The 25,675-nt window shown below is 37.6% G+C and overlaps 1 long non-coding RNA gene across 1 annotated transcript in view; it reads left to right on the forward strand.

The window, feature by feature from the left end:
• LOC134510774 (uncharacterized) overlaps nt 1-19,962 on the forward strand; it is a 40,681-nt gene extending 20,719 nt beyond the window's left edge. The window contains exons 2-4 of the long non-coding RNA XR_010069722.1: nt 14,070-14,138; nt 14,648-14,678; nt 18,633-19,962. This is a non-coding gene — a long non-coding RNA (uncharacterized LOC134510774). The remainder of the gene's footprint in view (nt 1-14,069; nt 14,139-14,647; nt 14,679-18,632) is intronic.
• Nucleotides 19,963-25,675: the final 5,713 nt, after the last annotated feature.

A 25,675-nucleotide genomic window follows, 5' to 3' on the forward strand; every position in this document is an offset into this window, starting at 1 on the left:
CTACAGGTATGAAATAGGGGCACACCAAAGGAATAAAAGTATCAATGTCTTCCTTTGTCAAGATGAAGAGCTTAAGGAGGAAATTTTCTTTCTTCTGTGGAAGAAGTGACTGTAAATTTGGTAGAACATTCTGTTTTCAGCCAACAGTGTAATGGAATAGTGGTCCAGGCAGAAAGAAATAAAAGATTCACAAAAATATTCTGTGATTTGGGTGAAATTCAGACCACAGATCTGTGTATCATAATCAGGAGGAGTACAAAAAGCAGCAGCAGAAGGATTTCATGACATCAATGGAAATGTGTAAATTGTAAAAGAGCTGCTTCTCCAAATCATTGCAAGCAGTTAGTCTAATATCTGCGGAAACAGAGCATAGCATCATTTTTCCCCATCAGAAAGTCACACATCTCCATGCCCGTGACTGCATAGTTCAGTAAAGGAAATGTACTTAGTTCTTATTTCCTGCCTTTGAACCTCTCCCCCGCAATTAGATGTTTGCTAATTTGTTTTTTAATCTGGGGAAAGTGAGCTAAATTCAGCATTCATAATTAAATCACATCAACAATTGTCTTCAAACCTCTGTTGCCTCAATATTGACAATTTGCTTGTCAGTATGGAATTTGTTATATGCTGACTTGTAGTGGTTTGGAAAAATTTGCTTCCAGATGTCAGTAGTCCCTAGCTTGTGCATAGGTGCACATGTCCTTGTGTATTCACGTGCCAGTATGCCAGAGGATCAGAGCCAGCTGTTCACACAACTTCATTAAAATTGTCTCACAGCAGTTTTGGAAGCGTTTCTTATTACTGCTTATTAGTCAAAATGATGCTGTGATATCATCACACACAATTGTCCTGCCTCAACTTTTTCCAAGCTTATGAGTAGAGAAACTGCAGAGATTGCAATATGCTCAGCTTTCTCAGCACTCGGTTTGTATAAGAGCCACGCTTCTTGTAGAGGGTCTCTACTGGAATATCCTCCCATCTGTCCCGCATCTTTAGTCTACCACATATTTATCTGCTCCTGTGCACTTTTGCCCCATGCTGGATCCATGCCTTGGCTGTCTTGTACTAGAAGTGTCCAGTGACAATGACATACATATATCCCCAGTGACAAGCAAGCTACTTCAAATTACTGTACATCTTCAATAAAATATATATATGTAAATTTGTCACCACAGTGCCTCTGTAATAGGAGTTGATGACATGCATATGTGGACGCACATCTACCACATGTAGAAGCAGTTGCTCCAGCTGCTGTAATTATTGCCTGTGTAGGATCAATACAGTACAACACAATTCTCTTCTGTGATAGCAGTACCTGAGCAAATTAAGTTCGGAGCTGTAGAACTCCAAATTGTAGAATTGCTTCTGTAGAAAGGACATGAGCTTCTTCTATAGCTGACTGTGAAAAATGATGCTAGTGAAGCTCTAACCATCCTGCTAAAGATGTTAATTACTAGTGCAGGTTACCAGACTGTTTTACTACTAGGAGGAAAATACATGGGTACAAATCAAGCTGGTCTATAGTGTGGACGTTCAGTGTTTTAAAAACTGAACTGCTCATCCCTGAGTCTCTTGGAAATGAAGAAATAGTTGGTTATTTTTTCTAAATGTGTCCTGTTATTCTAGGAGTCATATGAAAATCTCAGTGAGGCTAAGCTATGGTACAGCCACTAGTCAGTCAGGAAAAATATGATTACATTTTTGGGGGGAAAGTAGATAAAACAATAGGAACCCTTTCGAAAAACTCTCCCTACATGCAGGAATGTGAAATGTATGAGAAGAGCTTGGGATGAGAGAGAGATGGCTGCCATTTCTTTTCCTTTTTCCTGAAAGAGTTATGTGCAGACAGGAAAAAGGAAAAAAAAAGCAACAGACTTTTCAAGGAAAAAGGTGGAAGAAATCCAAGGACAGACAGAAAAGGATGATCATCATAAAAAGCTAAGAGTGTCTTGAGTGAAACACTGTGCTAGATAAATCTGAAGTGTAGATACTTGTTCTTTTTTGTTTTGAAACAAAACTTTGCATACATTCTCTGTCTAGACAAATAATTCCATGAAAGAGCTGCTAGACTCCATCAGCAGTTCTCCTCCAATCTGCAAGACACTGATTTTAGCTAAGTGCTTTATTAAAAAATAATACTGTTTTCCATTGGTTTGTGAGACCACTTACTAATTAGAGTAAGACTTTACTTTGCGTTTACTTTGTAATTCATACACTCTCAGATATTTTAACTCGTATTATTTGCCTTCCATAAAAAGATGCTTGTAAAGTTAGTTATAGGAGCATTTTTAAATGTTTAGAGAGAAATAAATGGAAAGTTCTTTTTGTGCTTTCCTGCAGATTGGTGTCATGGCACACAGTGGACTGGCTTCCTTACTTATTTGGATTTACAGCCCAGAATGAAAATAAAAGAAAGGCTATGTAGAATAGAAAGCAGAAAAGAATTACCTTCAACAAAACTGGAATTAAACTCCTGTAAATTTTGCCAGGTCTATTGTCTCAGCTGCCAGGTTTCTTCATCTTGTGCCAGGTTTTCTCTCTAGGTGCTGGTTAATTTTTCCATACATCAAATGCTTCACACCTGATTAGATTGGCTTTTACACTGCTAGAAGGACAGGACATTGCTAACCTGCTATGACTAGAAGCCAGGCTGTCTTTTGGAAATATTGGCTCAGTTTGGAGCCTCTCCTAGGGACACCTTGTGGAGGGTAATCAATTTCCATCAGGACACGAGTTCAGCCTCTCTCTTGTGACCATCATAATATAATTAAAAATTATCCTCAAGAAATTTTACTGTGTATTTCTGCCAGCTGTGCTCAACTCTCTTCATTCTGCTCTTTTGTCAGCAGTAGTTTTGCCCATCTCGGATGGTCTCCAGTGAGCTCCTGCATTTAGGTACGTGTTGTCTTTCAAGTGGCCTACCAAAGCCTTTCTGTTAGTGTCCCAGATCGTTCTCCATACACTCATACATTCATTAGCTCGGATTCATCATGAATCATTAATTACCAAACATTTGTTTGTGGCTTTTTCCCTAGCAGTTGTTTGTAACATAAAGAGGTTTCTTTTTTAACTGTTCTTACAATGACATATAATCTAAAAATTGTGTGAAAGATTTATGCCTGAAGAGAAACCACTGGTTCAGGGACACTGCACAAGATTTAAGTCACTGGGGAATTCACCCATCTGATTGTGTTTTCCTGGACTTTTTCAGTAAAGAAAGAAACTTAGCTGGCAACTGGAATTCATCATTTCCTGCAGCTCAGAGTTAGGTGCCTTTGTTCCTTTTGATTTCCTAACCCCTGTCACTGAACTGTCTCTTTTGACAAGGCAAATTTGCTTGCTCTTTATTTTTTCAAACTAAACTCATGATGGTGGTGACCACCTTTTATACAGTTGCTTTGTGGTTCCAGCCTTTGCTTTAGAAGGGGACATACCGGTGTTCATTTATCCTTGCTCCTCACTTGGAAGGGTGTCCTGTTAGAGTTCAAACCTCGCACTGTTACCTCCTGGGCTATCAGAAAGGCAGTAGAGGTGAAAGGATGCTCTACCATCTCTCTTCAGTACAAATGGAAGACCTTCAGCCAAAACTGAAGAGTTTCTGCCAAAACTGCAAGTTCCGAGAATCCAGAGTTAGACTGCAGAGAGCACGTGCTGCAAAACCATCAGTAAAGGCACCATTGGGATATAGCCTACATTTTAGGGAGATGAAATAAGAAATATCAGGGTGAGAGGCAGAATTTGATATGAGATAGATTGCACCAACGCCACCATGCTATAAGGTAACATTAAGTGGGTCCTTCCAGGAAAAGAAGATGTGAGGCTGGCGATGACTCTCAATTTTATACAGCAGTCAATTCGGAGCTGCAGAGACATGCCTGCTCTGCAAGATTCCAGACTCACATCCAGTCATTGGCATTGCCTTTTGATTAGATGAGGCATCTGGTGTAATTAGGGGAAAGCCCTCCCTTGTCACCAAACCATCCTTATCCATCCAGCAAGGAACTGGCTGCCCCACAAGCTCAGCAGCCTTTCCTGCAGGCAGGAGTCTGGCTGCCCATGTGAAGACCAGCTCCCACTCCTGGGCTCTGTGACCTGCCTCAGCCTGCTGGGAAACAGCCCTCAGAAACCTCCTTAGGGCCCTCCCCTACCTTTCTTGGGAACTGCATTGAACCTCAGGCCCTGGACCATGGTACTCACCTGAGCTGTGCTGGGACCATGTCCTGTGCCTGGCCAGGGACTTCTGACCCCAGCTCCTACTTGCTGACATGACTTCCCGGCTTGGCCTTGGACCTACCTCATCACTGTGGATCTGTCTGGTGATCTCCTGATCCCAGTCATCGTCACTGGCCCTGCTCCACTCTTCTCATTGGGCACAACAATAGGTTCTCCACTATATCCTCACTTTCTTTTCCTTTCAGTTTACCATAAAGTTCTTATTTATTTTATAGTAGAAAACACCTGAGGTTCTGTATAGAATGTAGCATAGTTCTTCTTCCTTTCAGCGGATTACTTTCTTTTTGAAATTCGTGAAGACATGGAATCTTTATAAGCTGATGGGCATGAACAAAAGAGATGCAATTATATGCTCAGAAATGAAACTCATGGACTGAAAGTCTGAGACGTGGTGAAATGTTCAATGCTTCTAAAGCACTGATATGGTTGTTACATTAATTTAAATAATGTGGAAATTGATCTCTTTTTGTATATCTCTACCCTTTTACCATGATTCCGTGATTGCATGGTGTAATATAAGTCCTATTTCAAGACAGACCTCAAGCATGTCTTTAGGTTCATTCTATTCAGGAAAGCGCTTCAACATAAGTTTCAAGCTAAGGATATCCTTTAATACCTTTTCTGCTTTGTTTGCTTTACTGGGTCTGATTTGAAAAGTTTGAGTAGCCTGACTCTGAAAAAGAGGGTTACTCCTAAGAACTTAAATCACTGGTAGATGATTAAGGTCATCCAAAGTGTGTGCATAGTGTTGAAATAAACACAACACACATTCTGTAATATATGGGGTTTTTTTGCTACAGATTGACACTTTAAAAGCATTCAAGTGTTTCCAAATAGTTCATTCAATTTTGTTTTCTTGCTACAAAAGTCAAGAGCCTGTCAGTTGCTCTTTCCTGGAACACCAAACACCCACAACTCCCTTCTGAGTCAAGCATCAGGCAAGGGAAAATGGAGATTAGGAGGAAACAGAGCTACATATTCTAGAAAATTTCAAGAAACAGCTCACAACTGTTGAAAAGATGTTCTTAATACTTACTTTACTTTTGAATGCTTACCTCCACATTGAAGGTTGTGTCTACCGAACTATAGCTTTGTTATAAAGTGCTGAGTATAATGTACTCTTCTGAAAAAAAATTCAGATATACATCTGAGTAGGTTAAAATGTATACTTAAAATAAATATTTCACTAGTGGCTGATACGTATAAGTTTCATCAGGAGCTGCATCTATGATACCAGTATAAATCAATGTCCTTCTTAGAACCCTTTAATAACCTCAAAATAGAGACCAGAAAGTACTATACTCCCTGTACCTAAACCATAAACTAATTGTGTATAAGGTTTGAAATGGAGAACAGAAAAACCTTAATCTAATGTTATTGATTCATTGAATGTCTTTAGTTTTAATTGGGACCTGGCAAATTTCACTTCGGATGTAGGGAGCTTCTTCCCTTTAAGTAACAGCATGCTTTACTACCTTCAAACCACAACTCAGTCCTTGCATGTACTTCCCTGCTGGACACTGTGGCCAAGACTCTAAGTCCTTCTTGCTGTAGTAAAATCCTTTCTTTTTAGACCAGATTGCAAGTGTGTTTCTGTGTTCCTCACTGTGCTTTTTGTGCAGCTATGCACATCGTCACACATAATTCCCCATGCTCAGGGACAGTGTTTCCTGGCTAGACTGAGATTTGAAAGAGAAGTAGTTTCACTCTGTCCTCCAGTTTTCTGTTTCCTAGCAAGCACTGTTGTATACTGCTCTGCCCTCATAGATACAGTTACTTTTCACAAAGTGCTTGTGGCCCAGTTCCCAAACTGGGACTGTATCACGTGCGTATGATGCACACCTGTCGGTGTAACACAAATCCCCCCTGCACGGGGGAGGCCAAGGCTCATACTGGAACTAGTGCTGTGTCTGCTTCTGGATGACACTTCGAGAGGAGCCCTGAACTTCTTAGGGAACTGCTGTAATTGCCTTTTTATGGCAATTCGCTACATCCGGAGTTCCCTCTCTTCTCTTGACTTTTAAATAAATTATATGGCTCTGGTCCAATTGTGAGCTTTGGGAAGTGACTGGTAGGGTCAGAACAGTTGATAATTTTTACCATAGATCAGTCCTGGCAAAAATTCATGTTTTGGAGGCCTTCCAACTCTGGTACTTCTTCTGGGTCTGTAATATTGTGCACAAATCCTTAAACGGGCTTTAGGAAAGATAATTTAGCTCCATTTGTGTGCAGTGTGGGATACAGGGCAAGGTTGCCAAGAACCAAGCCCACCATAAGCCTGGTTCTGACCATGGCCTTTAGACCCTTCCCTGTTTCAAATGTTCCCAGCTGGTTTCACCAGACGTGTTCCACAGAACTGCCTTAACTCTGGCAGCCAACCTGCAGGACACTGCACATTCAGCAGTGCGCAGAAAGCACTATAGCTTGCATGTGAAGAAAAGCAGTAATCTATCTGTAGACTAAATAGAAGCAAGAAGGGAAGCAACACATAGGCAAACTGCAGTTGTCCTAAGTATGCAGAAAATTACCTTATGAGCCCGATACACGCAGCCAATTTTCTACTGTGCATTGAGAATGGTAGTGGCCATTGTTCAGGACCTGCGTTCAAATGAGAGATGTATAGGTCATTGTCTATAGTTGTACTAGATTCAGCTTTCACGAAAACGAGAGATTTAAGAGATTTACCTCCTTGTGTTCATGAGCTGAGACACGAGGGTGAGAGCTGGCTGTTACATGTTGCTAGAATTTAGTTAAGGGCCATGTTTGTCACGATAATGCAACCATTAAAAAGTAAGAGTGGAAGTAATTAAAGTGACTGTAATCTCTGCTCTCTCAAACCCTTATCCTTATTTCATCCTGACCCCATGAGCGAGATGCTTCTGCCAGAGAACTTCTCAAGTGATGTTTCCCATCAGGAGCAGCACCGACGATTTCTCAGGATTTGTCCACACACCGCATCGTATTTGGCACACTCTTCACCACAGACCAAGCTACAGCGTTGTCTAGTGCTCACTGATCCAAAGGAGCCACAGAAAAGTCAGGAAGTGTTTTACTCTGCTGGCGGATAGATTTATGGCTTTGAGGAGTAAGACTTCAGTATAACCCTTGAACTAGTATCAGTCCCTAACCCTTGGTTTAACTGTAGCTATATGATACATGTCCACAAAGAACTGACTGTGAAGCATTTGACCTACTGATGAGAGAATGATTATGTAATTTTTTTATCTGGTATAATGATGCTTCAGTATGGTCCTACACTGAATTATCAGAATGCACGTTCTCAGGTCAGGATTGGTTCTAGCACCCCTATATGCAGCCTACATAGACCTGCTCCTTTTGAGCAAATCACTTAGCATTTCTTTTCCTTAAATTGTTTGGGTGAGGACAGATGGCTGTGACAGACCTTGTATATTCTCCTCTTCACAGCTTCTCCAATAGTCCGTAAACCCAATCTCCAACACCCTACGATTTCAATTCTTGGCTTTGTATCACCAAAAATTGCTAGCTGTGCCAAATTTGGGAAGCAGAGTGGTTTTTGAAATATGGAAAAGTATCCAGTAGGGACCAAGCTAAAGCTATCAAATTCATTGAACAGATTATAAACCATATTTAAAGCTATTTCTCCATGGGTTAAAAGCTGGTTCATTAACAAAAGATTTAAATGTTTGCCAATCTTTTGCCTTGGTACAGCAGAAAAAGTTCTGTGCTGTATAGACCAGAATCAAATTCTTCATATAAGCCAAACTTCAGTTCTCTACTAATAAAATCCTACATGCCACTTTATAGTGCATGTTTATTCTGTAGTGAAAATGACACAAATCCTTAATACAGCATCAGTGCTGCCTATTGAGCTTTGTATTCTTATAAATGTTCCCACGGGAAATCTGAAGGTTGGCACTGGTAGACTGTATGTTTTAAATATCACAGATGGGGTGGGCCTCAGCATCATGTTGCTTATTACTCTGGTGATCTATCTAATGGTATTCTTTGCTGCTGAAATCTAATAAAAAATAACATTTTTGAAATATTAGATATTGGATTAAAGCTCCTAATTGTCTCTTTCATAACCAAGGAAGGTCCATATTAATAATTCTTTCCAGAGCTATTCAAAAGAAGACATCTGTTTCGGCATACATTGTGAAACTCAAATCTGTCCAGTGCAGTTTTATTCATTTGTTACTTTACATGAACAAATGTGACCGCACATTTATTTAAATCTTTAGAAATGTGGATGAACAAACAGAAGACAAAGTAAAGTTAAACCTGAATTGGAGACATGCTGTTAAGGAAGAAACAGTTCCACCCGCAGTAGGTGGTTACTGCCCTTGCAATAACTCAGTGCAATAACTCTGATATGGTCAAACTGTGCCTCTCATATTCACTGCCTCAAATGAATGGACAGTTCCAAAAAGAGTGCAAAAACCCCACTTACTTAGTAAAAGGTCATAAGAAAGAGAGAAGAAATGCCAGGCACAGAGTCTGACCTATTCACAATATAATCACACCTTCTTTACAAAGACATCTACATCACAAAGGGTAGAGATCTTACTGCACGCTCCCTGCTTCCCCAGTGCAGCTACCGTAAGACTTTCAGAAATGAAAGAGGGTGTGGTGTAGAGTTTTATTATTCAGACATTATTCCAGCTATTTGAATTATTAACAGTTTATGCACTAGTATGAGGGAACCATATTTTCGATGTACTCGGGCAGCAGTTTTCTGGGTTTGGCCTATTTCTAGAGTGCAGTTCTGTTGAAAGCTATGAGGATCACAGTCACAAAAGTGCTGCCCTCTGTTTGCTATAGCTCCTACAGAGTGGGAGCGTTTTCAATTTTCCCAAGCACAGTTCTGGAGAGATCACATTTTTATGACTTTGGTTCAATTATGACTGAACTCGGTGCTTTTTAACTGCTCGATTCCTTGACTGCTATATTTACTATGCTGAAAACAAAATTAATTCCGACCCACAACCCGCCCTAAAAATTGAAACGTCTGACTAGAGGAGAGGAAATGGATCCATACAAGCAAAGAAGGTGATAAAATTGGAAAAAAACCATGACAGAATGTGCTTAAGTGACAAATCTGGAATGCATGCCCATCTTGGCCCTGAAGGTAGAAAGCAATGGTGTGAGAGCAGGGGTTCTATTTACGTTTTATTAGGGAACATATATTGTCTCAGCTGAAGAATACAGAAAAAATACTCTCCTGTTGATCTCTTGTTGTCTGTACCACTGAGGGGCAAATTTGGGATCAAAATAAACTTTAATTTAAATGGCCATCTCAGCGTCCAGTCCAGCCCAAACCATGACAAAACCTGTAATTCTTTTTGCTGTACCAGCAACACTGCAGTCCAAAAACTTACAGATTTTTCTTCTACAAATGATCAATTTACATTAGCAGGAAAGAGTAACAGTATTGGTGGAGTAAAGAGCTTGATGCTTTCAGGAGCTTCTACTGGGTAGGTTGCATATCAATGACGATCCTTATTTTTACTGAATAACTTTTACAAAGAGACCCGTTCTTGCAACATCAAAACTCCAGAAAAACGCATCTTCATCGCAGGGCAAAAAATTATGGTGATGCTGTTTTAATGAGGTGGTGATTGTCAGCAGTCACTGCAATTAAACTAATCAGTATTTTGTACCAAAAACCTGCTGCACAAAGTTGGTGTCTCTGAAACTATAATGTTCCTTTACAATTTTACACTGTTTTCCACCCCCAGATAATTTTCGCATTTTGTATGTACACAACATCGGACCTGGTAGGCTGCCTGGAGGAGGCACTTAGCAGGCAGCTGACCTGAAACACCCTGCATGAAGCGCAAAGGAGAAAAACGAAAGCCGTTGTTGCCTCTTGGGGTTCCCTAGTATATCTACAGCGTTAGCAGAAGGTTTAGGAAGTTGCATCTGTCAAGTGTGAAATTCTTAAGCTCCAAAAATGCCCACTTAGAGAATTAGGAAACACCTGGAGATTTTCATCCACCAGAATGTTCTCATCTCTTCATCATATGCAATATATAGCCTAGACACACCTTTTTTTTCAGAAGTGTTTTATTGCCCATTTGTTCAAATTCACATTTTATGTTTTTATGCCTTTAAAGGTGTGAAAGCAATACTTGTTCTATATTAACAATATGTTTATTTATTACCGGTGGTATGATTTTTTGCCTTTGAATGCCAATGTTCTGCTCTTGAATGGGTCTATGATGCAGTTACATCCACTTTATCCCATGTTTTTATAAATTTGAAAATAAGATGACAATGAGGGGTTAAAAGTAGCCTACAAGAATTATTGACTTGTTTCTCTGAGGCTTTAATTTGTATCTTTGACCATCATCAGGGGCATAAATTAATTTATAACAGCTGTGAATGAGCATTCAAGTCTGGGACCTGAGCTTTGTATTCAGAGGGATGTGTTGAAAGTTAAACAAACTCATCAGAGTCACCTTAAGTACATGAACATTTCTGGTGCATTTTGCAGTTTTACAGCTTTTATCCAAAAACAACATCATGAGGTTATACAATGAGACACTCAAACAGCCAAGGGACACAGAAACACTGTCAGAATCACTAGAGTGCAGTTACAGAGCACTTTATAAAGTAATATGAGTAATTGCATGTAACAATTGCCAATATCCACAAGCACTAACAATGTCTGTAGTGCAGTAGGCGAAGAATGCTGTGGCAGACTTTGAAATGACGATTATCTTCTGCAATAGTGGCTCATTCCAAACTAGCAAGCTTGACATTTCCCTGCAGTGGTTTCTCCTTCACCTATTGCATCTGGTGTGCACTACTGAAAGTGATTTAGTAGTGAACAAACTTTGCAAAATTACAGTATTTTGAATCCTTATTGTTCTAGCCAATCTTCTGTTAATTTTGTTCTCATTTACAGATGTCTTCACAGATTTCTTTTTGCTGGCAGGTCCCCAGGTACTGTGGAGATGGGTTATGCTGCTTGGTTTTGTTTCCTGTAAGAAACAAACCCAAGACATTGTTGGAACCGGTGCACTTCAGCTCTCTGACAGGCAGTGGTGGATTTCACAAGAGTGTTTATAAGAAAAATGGGTTGCAATAGCCTCAGTATCTAGAATTGCAAAGAAGGTCTACAGTCGCTTCCTCAAAGGAGTTTCTCAGAGACACAAGCTGTAAATTGTGGAGAAAAATGAATAGGATGCCTTTACTCAATTAATTACCCTACGTGTTCTATAAAACAACAAACATACAGTGACATAGCTTTTGATGCAACAGAAGAATGAACCAATAGAATCCAAGGGTCTTAAAATATTTGTTGGAACCTTCCTCTAACTTGCAAAATGGCTTGCTATTTCTTTAAACATCGAGCTTTATTCCTGGAAGAATATAATAACTCATCATAGGAATGCTGAAGCCTTTTACTAACTAGAAATAAACCCATTTACTGACACTGTCAGATGGTCAAAAGGATAACCAGTTCCCCACAGAGTTGTGGTTGTATGCTTAGTCCCAAAGATGGAAGAGTCGGTGCGTAGGAAAACAAACTATGAAGACAAATTTTCATTGCCATAGTGACCCTTAAATTGTAATGACGATCACTTCGGTCAGTGCTCTCTAAGGAGAAGGAGAGGAGTGTTGGAGAAGAATTAGCTATCAACTTCAGAACAAGCTACTGTCTGAGGACTGGTGGTACACAGGGAAAACTCAGATGCATCTCTCAGTGACCCAGCTAAGAAGTCAAGCATTCCACTACAGAATTTCCCAGCTAAATATTTGGTAACTGGTGCGTTCCTGCACCAATTCTTCATTATTTATAAAATCACATTTTCTAGCTAAACACCATTCATCAAAAAAATCCTACACAGCTTTACTTGGGAATAAAGGGGTAAACTTTATTATGAAGAAATAGAAAAAAAAAAATTCAGCTCTATACATACTAGTGCTTGAAAAATGGTCAAGTAAATTGAGAACCTTGGAAAAAGATTTTCTTTACATATTGAAGTGCAAATGCTGAAAGAATAACTAGATGTTGTTCATAGTCCTTTTTTTTTTTCCTCCAGGGATAATAGACAGAATGGCAAATAATGGTACAAATGAGAATAGAACTTTATGCTGTTTGACATAAAATACACAATGGAAAACTAATATAGTTACATCAATAAATCTTTTAAATGCAGAGAATTCCCTCACTCCAGCGTTGTATTATGAATTCAGTAGCATAACACTTTATTTGACAGTTGGTAGCAAAACTTGAACTCAGATTATTAATAACCTTTCCACAGTCTATCATTAATGTCAGTGGGTGCGGTTTAGGAGTTTTATTTTGGCAAGTATAATATGTTAACATATTAACTGACTGCTCGTATAGTCAGAGCAGAAATGCTAGCCAGGGAAGGCATTTCACGCCAATTCTGAAGGCACTAAAAATAAACTGCTACTTACCAACTCAGACAACTTGGTAAATGTCTGATTTCTCCAGCCTCTGAAGTGCTACATCAACACTTAGTCGAGAGTTTAAGACATTTCTTTCAGTGAGCATTTACATGGAAGAGGACAGTTTGGCTACAGGACATTTACAGCAGACAAATCATGTCAGTGATATCTTGTCAAGTTTAACATCCTGTGAAGGCAACCGGCGTCAGTATGTTCTGTTGAAAGAGGAGGGTGGCTGTAAGATCAGCCTGTGGAGCTGCTTCCTACGGACCTAGTCCATGGGGCACAGATTCCAGCATTCATACCTTATGTTAGGCTATGGGGTCTGTTTCTAGCGGTACTGGCATACATAAAACCTTTACTGCAGACTACAATTGGTGCCGTGTAAGAGGCCCCTGTGTGAGCATGGCATGGTATATAAATGTGACTCTCTGCACCAAAACCTGTGGGCTAGATGAGCTGTTGACAATTTGTTTTGAATTAAGTGAGCATAAGAGTAGACTGGTAAAGGTCAATTACAACTTTCCATTACTAGTCTTTGTTCTGGGAAGAATTAGGCTACTTTGCCTTCTTTGGTGTACCAGTACCACAGGGTAGTCATTGTTCTAGGTTGTCCAAGACTTTCCTAATCCTCCAGCTGCTGCTTCATAAGAGACAATGTCAAGAAGGCATATGCTCTCTCTTTTGGTACATGGACTCACAGTGTCTCTGATCCTTTCCTCTCCTTCGAAGGCGTGTAAAGCCTGTTAGAAGCTAGCCTTAGAAGAAAAATCTGAAGTTACAGAGAATATAAAAAACTGTGCCTGGAAGTTGCCTTGAAGAGGTGACCTAGTTCCTTCTCCTGCTACCAGGCTGAGGACTCAAACCTAGACTGTCCCTGACAGACGTTTACTTACACTATTTTTAAAAAAACTTTGAATGAAGGGCCACTTAAAATCACTGTGTTTCCCTGCTAAAGACTGGAGAACTATTTTAACACCAGTTGGATTGGTTTTTCCTAATAGCTAGCACAGATGTCTCCTGCTACAAATTAAGATAATTACTTCCTCTCCTGCCCTCACTGGATACAGACAATGTTGATCGTTGTCTTTTTCATATGTATTATAAGAAAAAATACTTTTTGGGCTAAGCATTCATAATTTTTTTCAACTTTTCTTTACATTATGCTTTCTAAATTTCTTATAATTCTTTATTGCTGAGTTCACAGTGTACTAATTTTCTTTTCTAAAAGGGTGATGCAATTGCTGAATTATCTTTGGTCTGTCCTCCCAGTTTAATTTGTTGAGTCCATTTTTTTTTACGTTTTGTCTTGTAGTCTTTTCATCTGGGCTATCTTTCCTCTAGTTTGTTTATTAATATATTGTTTAGACAGGTTTAAGAGCTTTACTAATGTAAAACTAATTTAGTTCTATTACTTTTTTTTTTTTCAGATCTATTATTTCCACCAACCAAAAGAACAATTTTTCTCTCACAGTAGAAAATTATACAGACATGACATGGTATGTCCTCAAAATCTGTGTTGATTATTTCTTGTCAACTTATCCTTTCAACACTTAAAACTGGATTGTTTAAGAATAATGACAGCTACAATGGTTATAGTATGTTCTAATGACTGTAGACATTAGCTTATCTCATGTGCAACACCCTAAAACTGCTTTTATTCCCATTTCAAGAAGAGTACTTTATTTTACTGTCCACAGTTCCTCCCCTGTGGATTCTCCTTACATCTCTAATAGTTAATTTATTTTTTTTTCCTTGTAATTCTTTAGTATTCTAAGTATAGAACTTCAGTGCATTTATTTAACATAAACTCATCTCTTTTTTTTAACCTACTAATTTCCTTTTCTGTCCTGGTACCTATTCTCTAGTTGAAACTAATTGTCTTAAGCATCTTTTCATATTTAACCTCATTTGGGCAAAATGACATTGGATAGTTCATTCTGCACTACATCTTATTGTTAATTTTCTATTAAGTAATGGACCTAATTTGCCTGTGTTTTCCTTTAAGGCCTGTAAAATCTTCTTGGATATGCAATACTGTAAGTAGAGCTAGTAGAAATCGTATTTGATTATTCCCTTCTGTGTAATATTTTGTCTACATTCAGAGACACAGGATAGCTGTACAGAAAATAGCACAATTAGTTTTCACAGCTGAAAGTTTCCAAAAGACATATCATGGAGGTATCATGACACCAATGATGTAGGCAAATTTCACCTTTTCTCTGTGTAAGCATTACCGTACCTTTAACATGTCATTCAGTTTTCTTTTCCCTAATAACATGTAGAGACAGCAAACAATAACGTCTGATTTTAAATAATGTTTTGAATAGTTAATACTGATGTTGTAGCCTGCACTACGTTAACTTGATGAAAAGACATTACAATAAATAATGCATTGCAACAAATGGTGTATATTGTGACAAATTTATTTTCATAATAAAGTACAATTTATTCACAGGTAAGTTTTCCAATTTCCACACCACGTGAAACACTTTCCCCCATCCTCGTGTCTGACTTCACTGTGTACTTTAGTGTAGAACTTTATTTTAAAACTTAAAACGTCAACGTCTCAAATGCTAAAGGGAAATGGACTGTTTTCATAAATTTTGTGCCCATTTTTAAGTACATTAAAGCCTTATTAAATTCTTTCTTTCTGGTCAGATAATTAGAGAACTTTGTTTTGTGAATAGCAAAGTGACAGACTGAGATTTGATTACAATTGCAAACACTTCCCATATTGCTAATTCAGATTTTTGTACATGTGGAATTTGTGTGTATTACTTTCAGTGGCACAAGTGACCCAAGGCAATTAAAGGCAATGAGATAGTTGAATGTCAAGAAACAAATACAGAATTAAGGGCGGCAATAAATAATTTCCTCTTATTTTAATGCCACTGGACATTGTCCTTAGGACACGGAAATTTCATAAGCATTTAATTTTAATGTTCTCCTTAGATGTATCTGGCTAGAGTCACAAGAGGAAGTCGATGAGTTCTAGATGCAAAAACTCTGCCCTTCCTATTCGCTTGCAATAGTTGGTGAGAAAACTGCCAGAAATCTCTTATTTGGCTCCTACCACTGCAACGAAATTTAAAGAACATTAGGATTCCTTAAGCTTTGAGTCAGTGGGACATGAAAGATGCTTTTCCCAATGTTATTCCTGGACTATAGGACATAAGTATAGAAAATGTCATAGAGGGCATCTCAAAGATGATATATATCTGTAGGACATATATCCCTCATACCATGCTGCCTCGATGCCAGGCAGGTTCCAGTGTGTGCCCAGGGCTCTCCTCTGGTAGGCCCTATAAAAATCCTGAAGAAATTATTAAAACCCTTTTGTTTGTCACAGAAAAGCTGGAGGGTACAAAGCATAAGGAACTTAATGGAAAGAGACAGGTGAGCTATGTGGGCTTTTTTGTCTTTCTTCCCTGTGAATAATTTATCCAGCAGTAGATGTGGAGATGTGCCAAATGAAATAATAATATAGTTGTTTTGGAATTAGGGAAAATTCCAATTGTAAAGACTGAAAACTGACAGAAAGACAAGAAACAGCGGAGGCTGTATTATTCTTGCATATAATGTTCACTTAAAAGCACAAAGAGTTAATCTTATCATCCTACACATGGTTGCATTTATAAAAGATAAAAATCGCAAACAAGTAATGCACAGTTACTTGTTACATATTCTTCCCATTACAGTTGACAGGTTCATTAATCATACAGTGTATTTTACTATTAGAAGCTGTAAAGAAGATCAAATCTCTTGTAATTTTTCTTCTTCTTTTCCATTTGATAAGTGTGTTGTTTCAATGTGCAGATAAAATATAGTGTCAGTCACAAACAGTCCCAGGAGAACTGCAACTCTCCAGTTAGAAAATTCATCCTTATTTGCAATGTGAAATTCCATGGAAAATGCATCATTTCCTTTTTAACTTGACCATTAGATTGAGTAAAATGCATATGCCTGGGTATTTACAAAAAAGGTAATCCAGAATGAAGTGCCTGTGGATATGAGCAATGTTTAAGTAATAGAAATATTGCTTACTGCATGTTGAAAGCATTAGCTATGAATACCCCTATTCATAACATCACATTGATTCATAATTAAAGCCCTGTGAAAATTATAGAGAAAGTTGACATGTTTCACAAGCTGTTCATGGTAAATGTAGCAAATTTTACAGTTTGTTGTGACTTGCCAATAAAGAACTCTCAGGAAGAAAGATAAAGAAGTGATTCTACGATACTGAGTTTTCGCAAGTGTGACTAACACAAATGACGACCTGCGCAAAGGTTTAGACCTGGTTTTTCAAAGAAAATTATGAAAGCTTCCACTTTAGAAGAAGCAGCCTGACATGTTTAATGAGAAACGTTTTGGTGGATGTACAGCAGTAAATTCTAGCCTACATACAAAGTAGGAAAGCCTCAAGAAATAAAAATAATTCAACCCTCTTAACCAATGCAGGTGAAACAAAGCACTGCCAAGCTGTATGCAGCTGTGAAGATATACCACGAAGCCTCACTATTCTTTTCTTTTCAAAGAGAAACAATGGTAATTCTTAATCCTTCTGCGATGTGTGACGCTGTAATGTGTACATGGTCTGCTTTGTATTAAGATTTCCACATCAGGTGTCCCACTAAATATTTAGAAAGGGACATTTTGAGCTAGACTATAGCAGATGATAAAGTGAGGTGAGTGCATCAACCTGATTTTCCATAAATCTTTTCAGAAGGATCAGGAAGTGTTTGAAGAGCTATGGTTTAAATGTCTTCAAAAACAGGGAAAAAACACTTGCTAATTTTTTCCTACACCACCCTTTGAGGCCTGTAAGATCAAATTGGACTTTCTATCACACTAAAAAAGAAACAAATCTGATGCACACCAATACCAGGCTTACACTTATTTGTATTTTAGTGTCATGGAAGTAGAATATGGTAAGTCCTATATGGTAGTAGACTCGTCTTTTCATGAACATTAACACTTATCTCTTCAGTCCAAAAAATAAAAAGTACAATATTCATACCTACAGTGTAAAAAGCCTAAATAAACACTGTAGAGGTTCCCATTGCCAAGCTAAAATGAGCTTTCATAGAAAAAGTACAACTGATTAGACAGGTTACCTTTATACAAAGTCCCTAGAAGCTCACTGTGAGATGCAAGCTTGGCAAGGTAATTTGTTAGGGGCGTGAATGGGTTTGAGCAGTGACAGAGGAATGTAAGGCTGCTGTACTTTACAATACGAGATGAAGTGACTGCTAGTCACTGCTTCATGGTGAGATGTACAAAAGAGCTGTAAAACCACCTCATAAAGCAGTTCTGATACTGGATGAAGCTCAGGAAGGTTGGGAAGTTGTAATTTCGAGATTACTAAGTAGCATTAAGTATGACACTGCTGATACCCCTTGATTCTTTCCCCTTGCATTTGGAATTTTTAAAAATTGTGTCAATAAAAGAAATTGACATTTGGAAGTCTGAATTGGGAATACTTAAAATAAAAGACATGTTTGGGTAGACATCAGTACGCTTAATTGGATAATTGTTAATTGTTAAAATGTTAGTTGAGGAGTTAAGGACAAATCCATTGCATTTTATAGAGACATGTTTATAACTAAAGCTACAGTCTTACCCTGATAGTCACAGTGCTTTTGAATTAAAATGGAAATCTTGCCGGTGTGTATAAGAATATATTTAATTTGCATTCAATACAAATGAGTAAGTGCCATGTGCTCATGACAAATCAAATCAGCAGGTTTCTCAGCTGGTGAGATAGGAATTTAGCTGTTGGAAGCTTGCATGTGTGGAAGGCAAACTAGCCAATGACATTTGAATGAGCAAAGGTGGGAAAACGCTGTTGAGCTGAAAAAGAGGAAAAAAATTTCTTCAGCAGATGTGAACAAAGTGTCATCTACAAACGTTAAGCAGAGAAGTGAAAAATATCCAAGGAAGTGATGTTACTTTTTGTTTTTATTAATTTATGTATTTATTTTGTACAGCAGTAATGATACCATTGATTTCAAGGAAAAAGCAAGCTGTGCAAACATCATAAGAGATATTCACGTAAGTGGAGACTGGAAGCTGTTGAATCTACAGTAGAAAAGACAAGGAAAGTACAAAAAATGGTGAATGAGCTGTTTTCTGTGAGAAGAACAAATACATCATAGAAAAGAAGTTTATTGACTTAACAGAGGCTTTTTGCACTGCTAATATTTCATTTCATTTCATGTCCTGCACAGCCCTGCTATGAAAAGCTACTTGAAAGCTTCTCGGGAAAAACATACCTTATGCTGGTGCCATACCTTGTTTAGATCAACCGGGAAAAAAATACTTACCAAAGCCTCTTGAAAGTCACGTGAAACTGTTTCTGCACTGCTTGTGTTCAAAGACCGCTTGACCTTTTTGAAAAAAAACCACACAGATGGACAATCTGTTTCTCCCAGGATGTTTCTCATGTATAATCAAATAAAAAAAATCAGTTAAACTTAGAATGCTACTTCTTATTTTACATACTTTGTTTTCACATGGTTATGTGTACAGAAAATATGTAAGTGCCTTTTCTAGGTGTTTTTTTCCCCCACTCGTTTTGGGGAGCATCTGCTGATATTTGTGACATAAATTTCTTGAAAGAATTATTGAGGGACTGTCATGGGTTTTGTGTATTGTAGACTGATGCTCAAGTGCTGAAACCTCTGTGTTCATCAACACCTTCATAGCAGCACCATTTTAGTCCTGTGGGAAAAAAGAATTATAGCTTTGGCAAAGAACTCTGACTCTTAAATGTCTTCTGGTAGGTTTTGCTTTTCCAGAAAATATCAAAAGGGGGGACATTGGGGGTGATACGTAGCTGTGAGAAACCCCTCCTGAAATTTGAGACCTTTGTGCATGGCCTGCATGTTTTGTTGTTCCAGTGTTAACTTACTCAAGTTGAGTACTTTGAACACAGTCAAGACACATATGCTTTCTATCAATTACTTTTTTGAATATGATTCCCATTTTAAAGACAATTTATTCATGAGGATGAAGTCTGGTGTGATTTCTGGTGAGACACTTCAACACTGAGATTGCTTTCCAGTGCTGACTATTGCTTTGAGAACTCTACCGGTGCCTAATAGCACTGTATTTTTTTTTTCTTGCAAGGATGTCTTTCAGAACAACATGCCAAAGAACCAGGAAAGATAACCTCAGTAGAGTTTCATTTCAGGCCAAAGTGCATGTGCAAACTATTTTTTTCCCTGCTAAATAAATTTAGAGCTATAGTTTTCTATAGCTATTTTAATTGTACCTGTTAGTACTGATGTCATTCCTAATGTATGCTTTGCTACTAGGATCTCCTCTATTTGTTGTCTGAAGTCAAAGCTACATGAACTGTTGGCCTTGGGTGTTAATGGTGAAGAATTCTGACCGCTACCATGAAATTCTTTGAAAGTATTCTGTCAAAAGCACGGATGTAATTATTACCTAAATATAAGTCAGTGCTGAGGAAAGCAGTTCATCTTCTATATATCTTGTTCCACCTTGTATTTTGATTTGTAGTTCTCTTTTTGGGAGATACTAATGCTAAGACTTATTTAGACATTTTTGCTTTCTTCTGTGAGAAAATTTATTTAAAAAATAAAGTACTGGATAGCCCTGTTTTTCTTGGCTATTATAACTTTCTAGGAAAACAATACTAACATCTCTGTGAGATTCATAGGGATCTAACAGAAGTGTTAGACTATCAATTATTTCTCAATACATGAACTTTATACTATATATGAGTGCGTATATATTTATGTATGCAGAGTATATATTTATGTATACTGAGGACATGCTTAGTAAAACCTCAAATGCTTTGTACAAATATAAGAAGCTCCCATTTCTTTTAATAAGTTTAGAGATATTTAGAAGTTTTTTCTTACTTCTAGACTAACTGGATGACAGCACTACTGTGTCCTGAAATATTTTATCATTAAATACAATAGTAAATACTCTTTGCATTGACTGAGTTCACCGCTCTGTTGTATTTTTTCTGGTGTTCAGTTGGCTTCTTGGAGTCTAGGGTGCCACCTCAGGACAATAGGTTTGTTGTGAAGAATACACATTGCAAGTCATGCCAATAACAAGGTATAATATATTGCAATGTTAGTCAGAAAAAAGACCTGGTGGTGACAGACTTTTGAGTGTCTTCAGGGAGCCCAGTTGTCCACGTACAATATTACTTGTATTTCTCCTCTCTGAACTACTTACTGCTTTGCCCATTATGTCATCTAAATAGATATGTATGTTACCCCTGCTGAGTTCTGCAGTCTCCTCGGGGTTGACCACATCAGGTGTGTTCCAGTGACTCGTAAGTTGTGAAACAGATAATAGAGGAACTGGAATTTTACACTTAATTTGTGTTTTGGGCACTTTTCTGTCCAGATAGCTTATCTTTTGAGTAATTAACCCTGCAACTCTATAACCACCATGGTTCCCCATGTTTTTCTTACAAAAGAAATCAAGTTTCCACCTAATGTTTCAGATCTGGTCACCCTGATAACTCTTAATCAAGTGCAACTGCTTCTAAAAAAAGCCACTTAAAATACTTCACTTCAACGAGAAGGGGGACGCTTTGTAAATACCACCAACTACCAAACTACTAAGGTCTAGCCCAAAGAACCTAAAGTATCAATGTCTGTCATGAAATGCTACCTGTCAGCTAAAAGGCACACAAGTTATTTACTTCAAATGTCATAATATCACCAGTTAAAAAAAAAAAAAAAAAAGGAAGAAAAAGACTTGCGTGCAAAGGTATTTTCTTGGTAACCTCTCCCTCCCCCTCTCAAGTAGAGTCTGAAATAATTTTCTGCCAATAATGATGACAGTAGATTAATGGACTACGAATCTGTTTTTCTGAAACCAAGAGATTATCCAGAAATCCCTGCTGTTGATTGTGCTTAGTGAGAGAGGAGGAAAGCACCTCTTACTAGTGCTGTTGCAGTAGTTGCCTTCGTTGGTCATGGCATAGCACTCTTCTTTATTAATATTTTTTTTCTTTCTTTAGGATGGGATGAGTAGTGTAGGATACTTTCCTCTTGTCATTAATGAACATTGTCTACATGTTTATTGTTTGTGTTGAAGGAATGGGTGTTATCTCCCAAATCAATTTTGTTAACTCCAGCTTTTATTAGTTTTGTTCTTTTTTTAAACATTGGGAAAACGACACTAAGTGTAAGTATAAGGCAGCTTATTAGGCTAAGTTCTGCTCTGACGTATGCATGTCCATTGAAACTAATGGATTTTCATAGAACAAAATTTGGTGGCTATTTTTCATCTCCTGGCAGGGGAAGGGAAATTCAGATGCCTTAGCTATGTAGAAGTAGATATATATCCCAAGCATACAGAGATATGTACTGGATTAATTTTAAACACTGTAATATATATGTTGTGCCAGAGCCAAGGTACCATATATTATTATAAATTACCAACATGCTACGTTACGTATTCAGGCTATTCAGGTAGTGTTAAAGGTAAAAAACCCTGCAACTGTACATTTAGTAGTATAAGAAAAATAATATATAGCATGAGACAGTTTCTAGAAAATGTATATAGAAGCTAGGGGATCTTTAAGTCTGATATAATTGCATCAAAAACTTTAACACAGTCCTTGCAAAATCGCTGAAACAATGGTTAAAACATTTTAATAAAAGCTGTTTTTTTCTTGGTGTGTACTGCCCAGTTAGAACTGTGGGGCTTTGAGTACTCTATGTGTTGTTCTATCAGAAATTAAAACTATAATATCTTATTAGCAAAGTTTTGTTGAAACGATCCAAAAGAGAAATCCAATAGTCACTGTTCAGAGATGCACAAAGGTGTTAACACAATAATTTTAATTTTAGGATGCCCTACAGAAAGGTTAATTTTTTGAATATGGGTAGAGGTACTTTAACTCTTTATCCCTTTAACTAAGGGATAGTTTGGGCATAAGAATAAACACAAAATTATTCAAGAATGAATATGGGTTCAAAATCAATTGAAAGCCTATCAGAGGAATTAGTTTGGGGGCAAGAATCTACATTTGAAGACAAAATTATATGGCTGGATTTAATTTCTGGGTATGTGACCGAGTGATCCTCATCTTTTTTCGTCCCAGTCCCAGATTCCTACACACTGGGAAAATTGTCTAGTTCTTACACTGTTATAAGCTCACTATGAGGAATAGCTTATGGTTCAGTCATCTCGTGAAAGAAAATAGAAGCAAAACATGGCCTATGTTTGTTAATTGTTCAAATTGTTCAAAACTCTTACACATCTGTAATAGAATTGCAGGTGTAAAGTCAGTACTACATTATTTAGCGGATTCACAACTTTATTGGCACACCTCCTCCTGCTTATAAAAATAAAATCTTTCTTGATCCATTGTGAGTCTTCTTAAACCAGAATTACATCACCAGCAAAACTTTTTTAGTTAGTGTTCTTTTAGCTGAATAGGCAATGAAGCACTTTACTTTGGCATCCCCATGATTGATGGGAAAATTTCCGTTCTCTATCATTAATGAAGAGAACTTATTTTTCCTAAGGAGAAAAATAATAATAGAGAACAGAAGAAGACAGTTTTATTCTGCTTCACTACTTTACAGCTGCAGCGCCCTGCCTTCAGAAGCCTCTTTTCCTGTGGTTGACTTGTGTGAGACTCAGTAAGGAAGCACAGTAGCCATCAACAAGTGAGGACAATGCTTTTATTAATCGTGCATCGGTCTTGGAGGTTGCCAAGCCATCTCAAGTTACTGTACTCCCCTGATAACCATTTGTTCCCAACAGCTCACAAAAAAAATCCGTGTCTGATGAGAATACGCAACAGTATTCACTAGCTTCACTAGTCCTGGCACAGACGATACGGTCCTGAATTAGAACTGTTTGGACCTAATGCATTGTCTGAAACTTCATCATGGAATTAGATAACATGAAACTGCTAGCATTCAGTGGTTACCTGTTAACTTCTGCAGTCAGGTCTTGTCTCTTCCTTTGTCACACTGTGAATTTTATTCTCATTAACAGTCTGGTTGCAAACTCATTTTCTGACTTACCTCTTTGACTTGTGAAATTTGACATTGTAATAATCATACATGCAGAATATTTTTCAGAATAGGCATGTAATTCTGCATCAACGTATTCAACATGACACCTTCTTATCCTGTTTTAGATTGCATAGTTGAAATGTCCAAAGTCAACAAATTGAATTGTCCAAATCCTATTTCTCCTCTTTGAAGTAAAATAGCTCAGAAATTTTTACCCAGTAGTAAGTAAGGTTCCTGTAACTGCTGAGAGGATATTCTAAAATGATTGCGAGTTGAAAATAATGTGTTGCAACATAATATTTATGAAGTTCAACTTTCTTAGATTATCAGAAAGAAGATCAAGAAGTGATTTGATTATGGTGTGTAAGTACCCACATGAAGGAAAATAACTGGTACTAAAGGCTCTTCAGTCTGGGACAGAAAAGAACCAGCATAACAAGAACCAATTGGTAGTTCTTAAAGATACTCAAATTCAAATAAAAAATTCAGTACTCATTTTTAACAGCAAGGATAACTAGATATTGGAACAAACTACCGAGGAAAAATTTAAGTTCTTCCGCTTCTGGAGTCATCATAAATCAAAACTAGATGTCTTTCTGAAATGAATGCTTTAGCAAACACAAGCTTTTGAATTCACTGTGGTCTAAGTATGAAATTTGATTGCTCATGTTACATGCGAGGTCAAGCTACTGGTACAATTGACCTTCTGGCCTTAAAGTCTGTATCCATGAATAATTTAGCAATACATCTTTACCTATTTTGTACATTTGCCGACATTTTGTGTCATAACAATTTCCTCTCTTCCCACATATTGCATTGGTTTCTGAAAATATGTTGTTGTATCAGTGAGAACACAGGTAACATATGCTTTTCTATAGATTCTTTATTCTTTTATAAATAAAGCACATTTTGAATAAAAGTACTATCCAAATCAGGTTTTGTAAAAAACTAGAATTTTAAAACTTTGATTTTGAATGTTAGAAATGAATAAAAGCCATAATTGCAAAAGTACTCTAAACATTTCTTGAGCTATATTTTAAAGCTTAGTATTTCAACAGAACAATCCAGTTTGCGCAAAACACTTAATGTTTATAAATATATGGCTGCCCTGAAGGCAGGTCATCCTGGGTATACTCTATGTGCAGTTATCTTATTGGACAGACTTTTTTCCTTGACTGAACTCTACATAAAGCCATGAAGTAAAACTGGTTTCAAATATACCAGAGAATGAAATAAATATTGTCAATGAAAGAAAAGTATTTCCCCAGCAGTACTGAAGGAGGAAGGGTAGAAAATGCTGTACTGAAGGGTTCACAAATAGATTTTGTTTGTCATCAGTGGCTCTCAAAAAGCATGCTATATACTGTCAAAGGGGTCAATCAGCGTCCCTCAGTGTACCCATAATGTAGCTGCTTTTATGTCTTACAGGCAAATGAATCAGGCTCCTCTGCATAATATTAATCTCAAAAATGCTTGCTGATTTGATATCTCTAACTGCTTTGCCTTTCTTCCTTTTCTACTAATATAAGAAAGTATTCGATTGTATTTGCCTGCTTGAATTCGTATGCAGACAAAAATTTATGTCTATTAAGACAAATAATGACTTGTAAATAATACTGAAAAAATTACTTCAGGCCATATGTTCCTTCATTTACAGTCCTTTTGTTCACTGCAACTTTAAGAGTTCTTTTCTCAAGACTACATCTTATTACTGTTATCCAACCAAACATGATAAATATTGCCCTCATTTATCTGATCTAGGCATCACTCAGTTCCATTTCAGTTCTGTTTTGGTTTTGTTTTTTTTTCTTCTTCCTTTATCATGTCACCCTAATGGATGTTGAAGAAGCCTTGAAAGTATGCTTTTCCTTCCCTCTTAAGTGCTTCTCCCTGTGGTAGTATACCCCTGTAACTAGGTTGCCTATGGTGTAGCCGTCCATTGCTTTGCACTTTGTACCATGTTATCCCTCACAAAGTACAAGCAAGCATCACTGTCTTTATAA

Source organism: Chroicocephalus ridibundus, chromosome 2 (genome assembly GCF_963924245.1).
Source record: "Chroicocephalus ridibundus chromosome 2, bChrRid1.1, whole genome shotgun sequence".
Classification (NCBI taxonomy): Eukaryota; Metazoa; Chordata; class Aves; order Charadriiformes; family Laridae; genus Chroicocephalus; species Chroicocephalus ridibundus.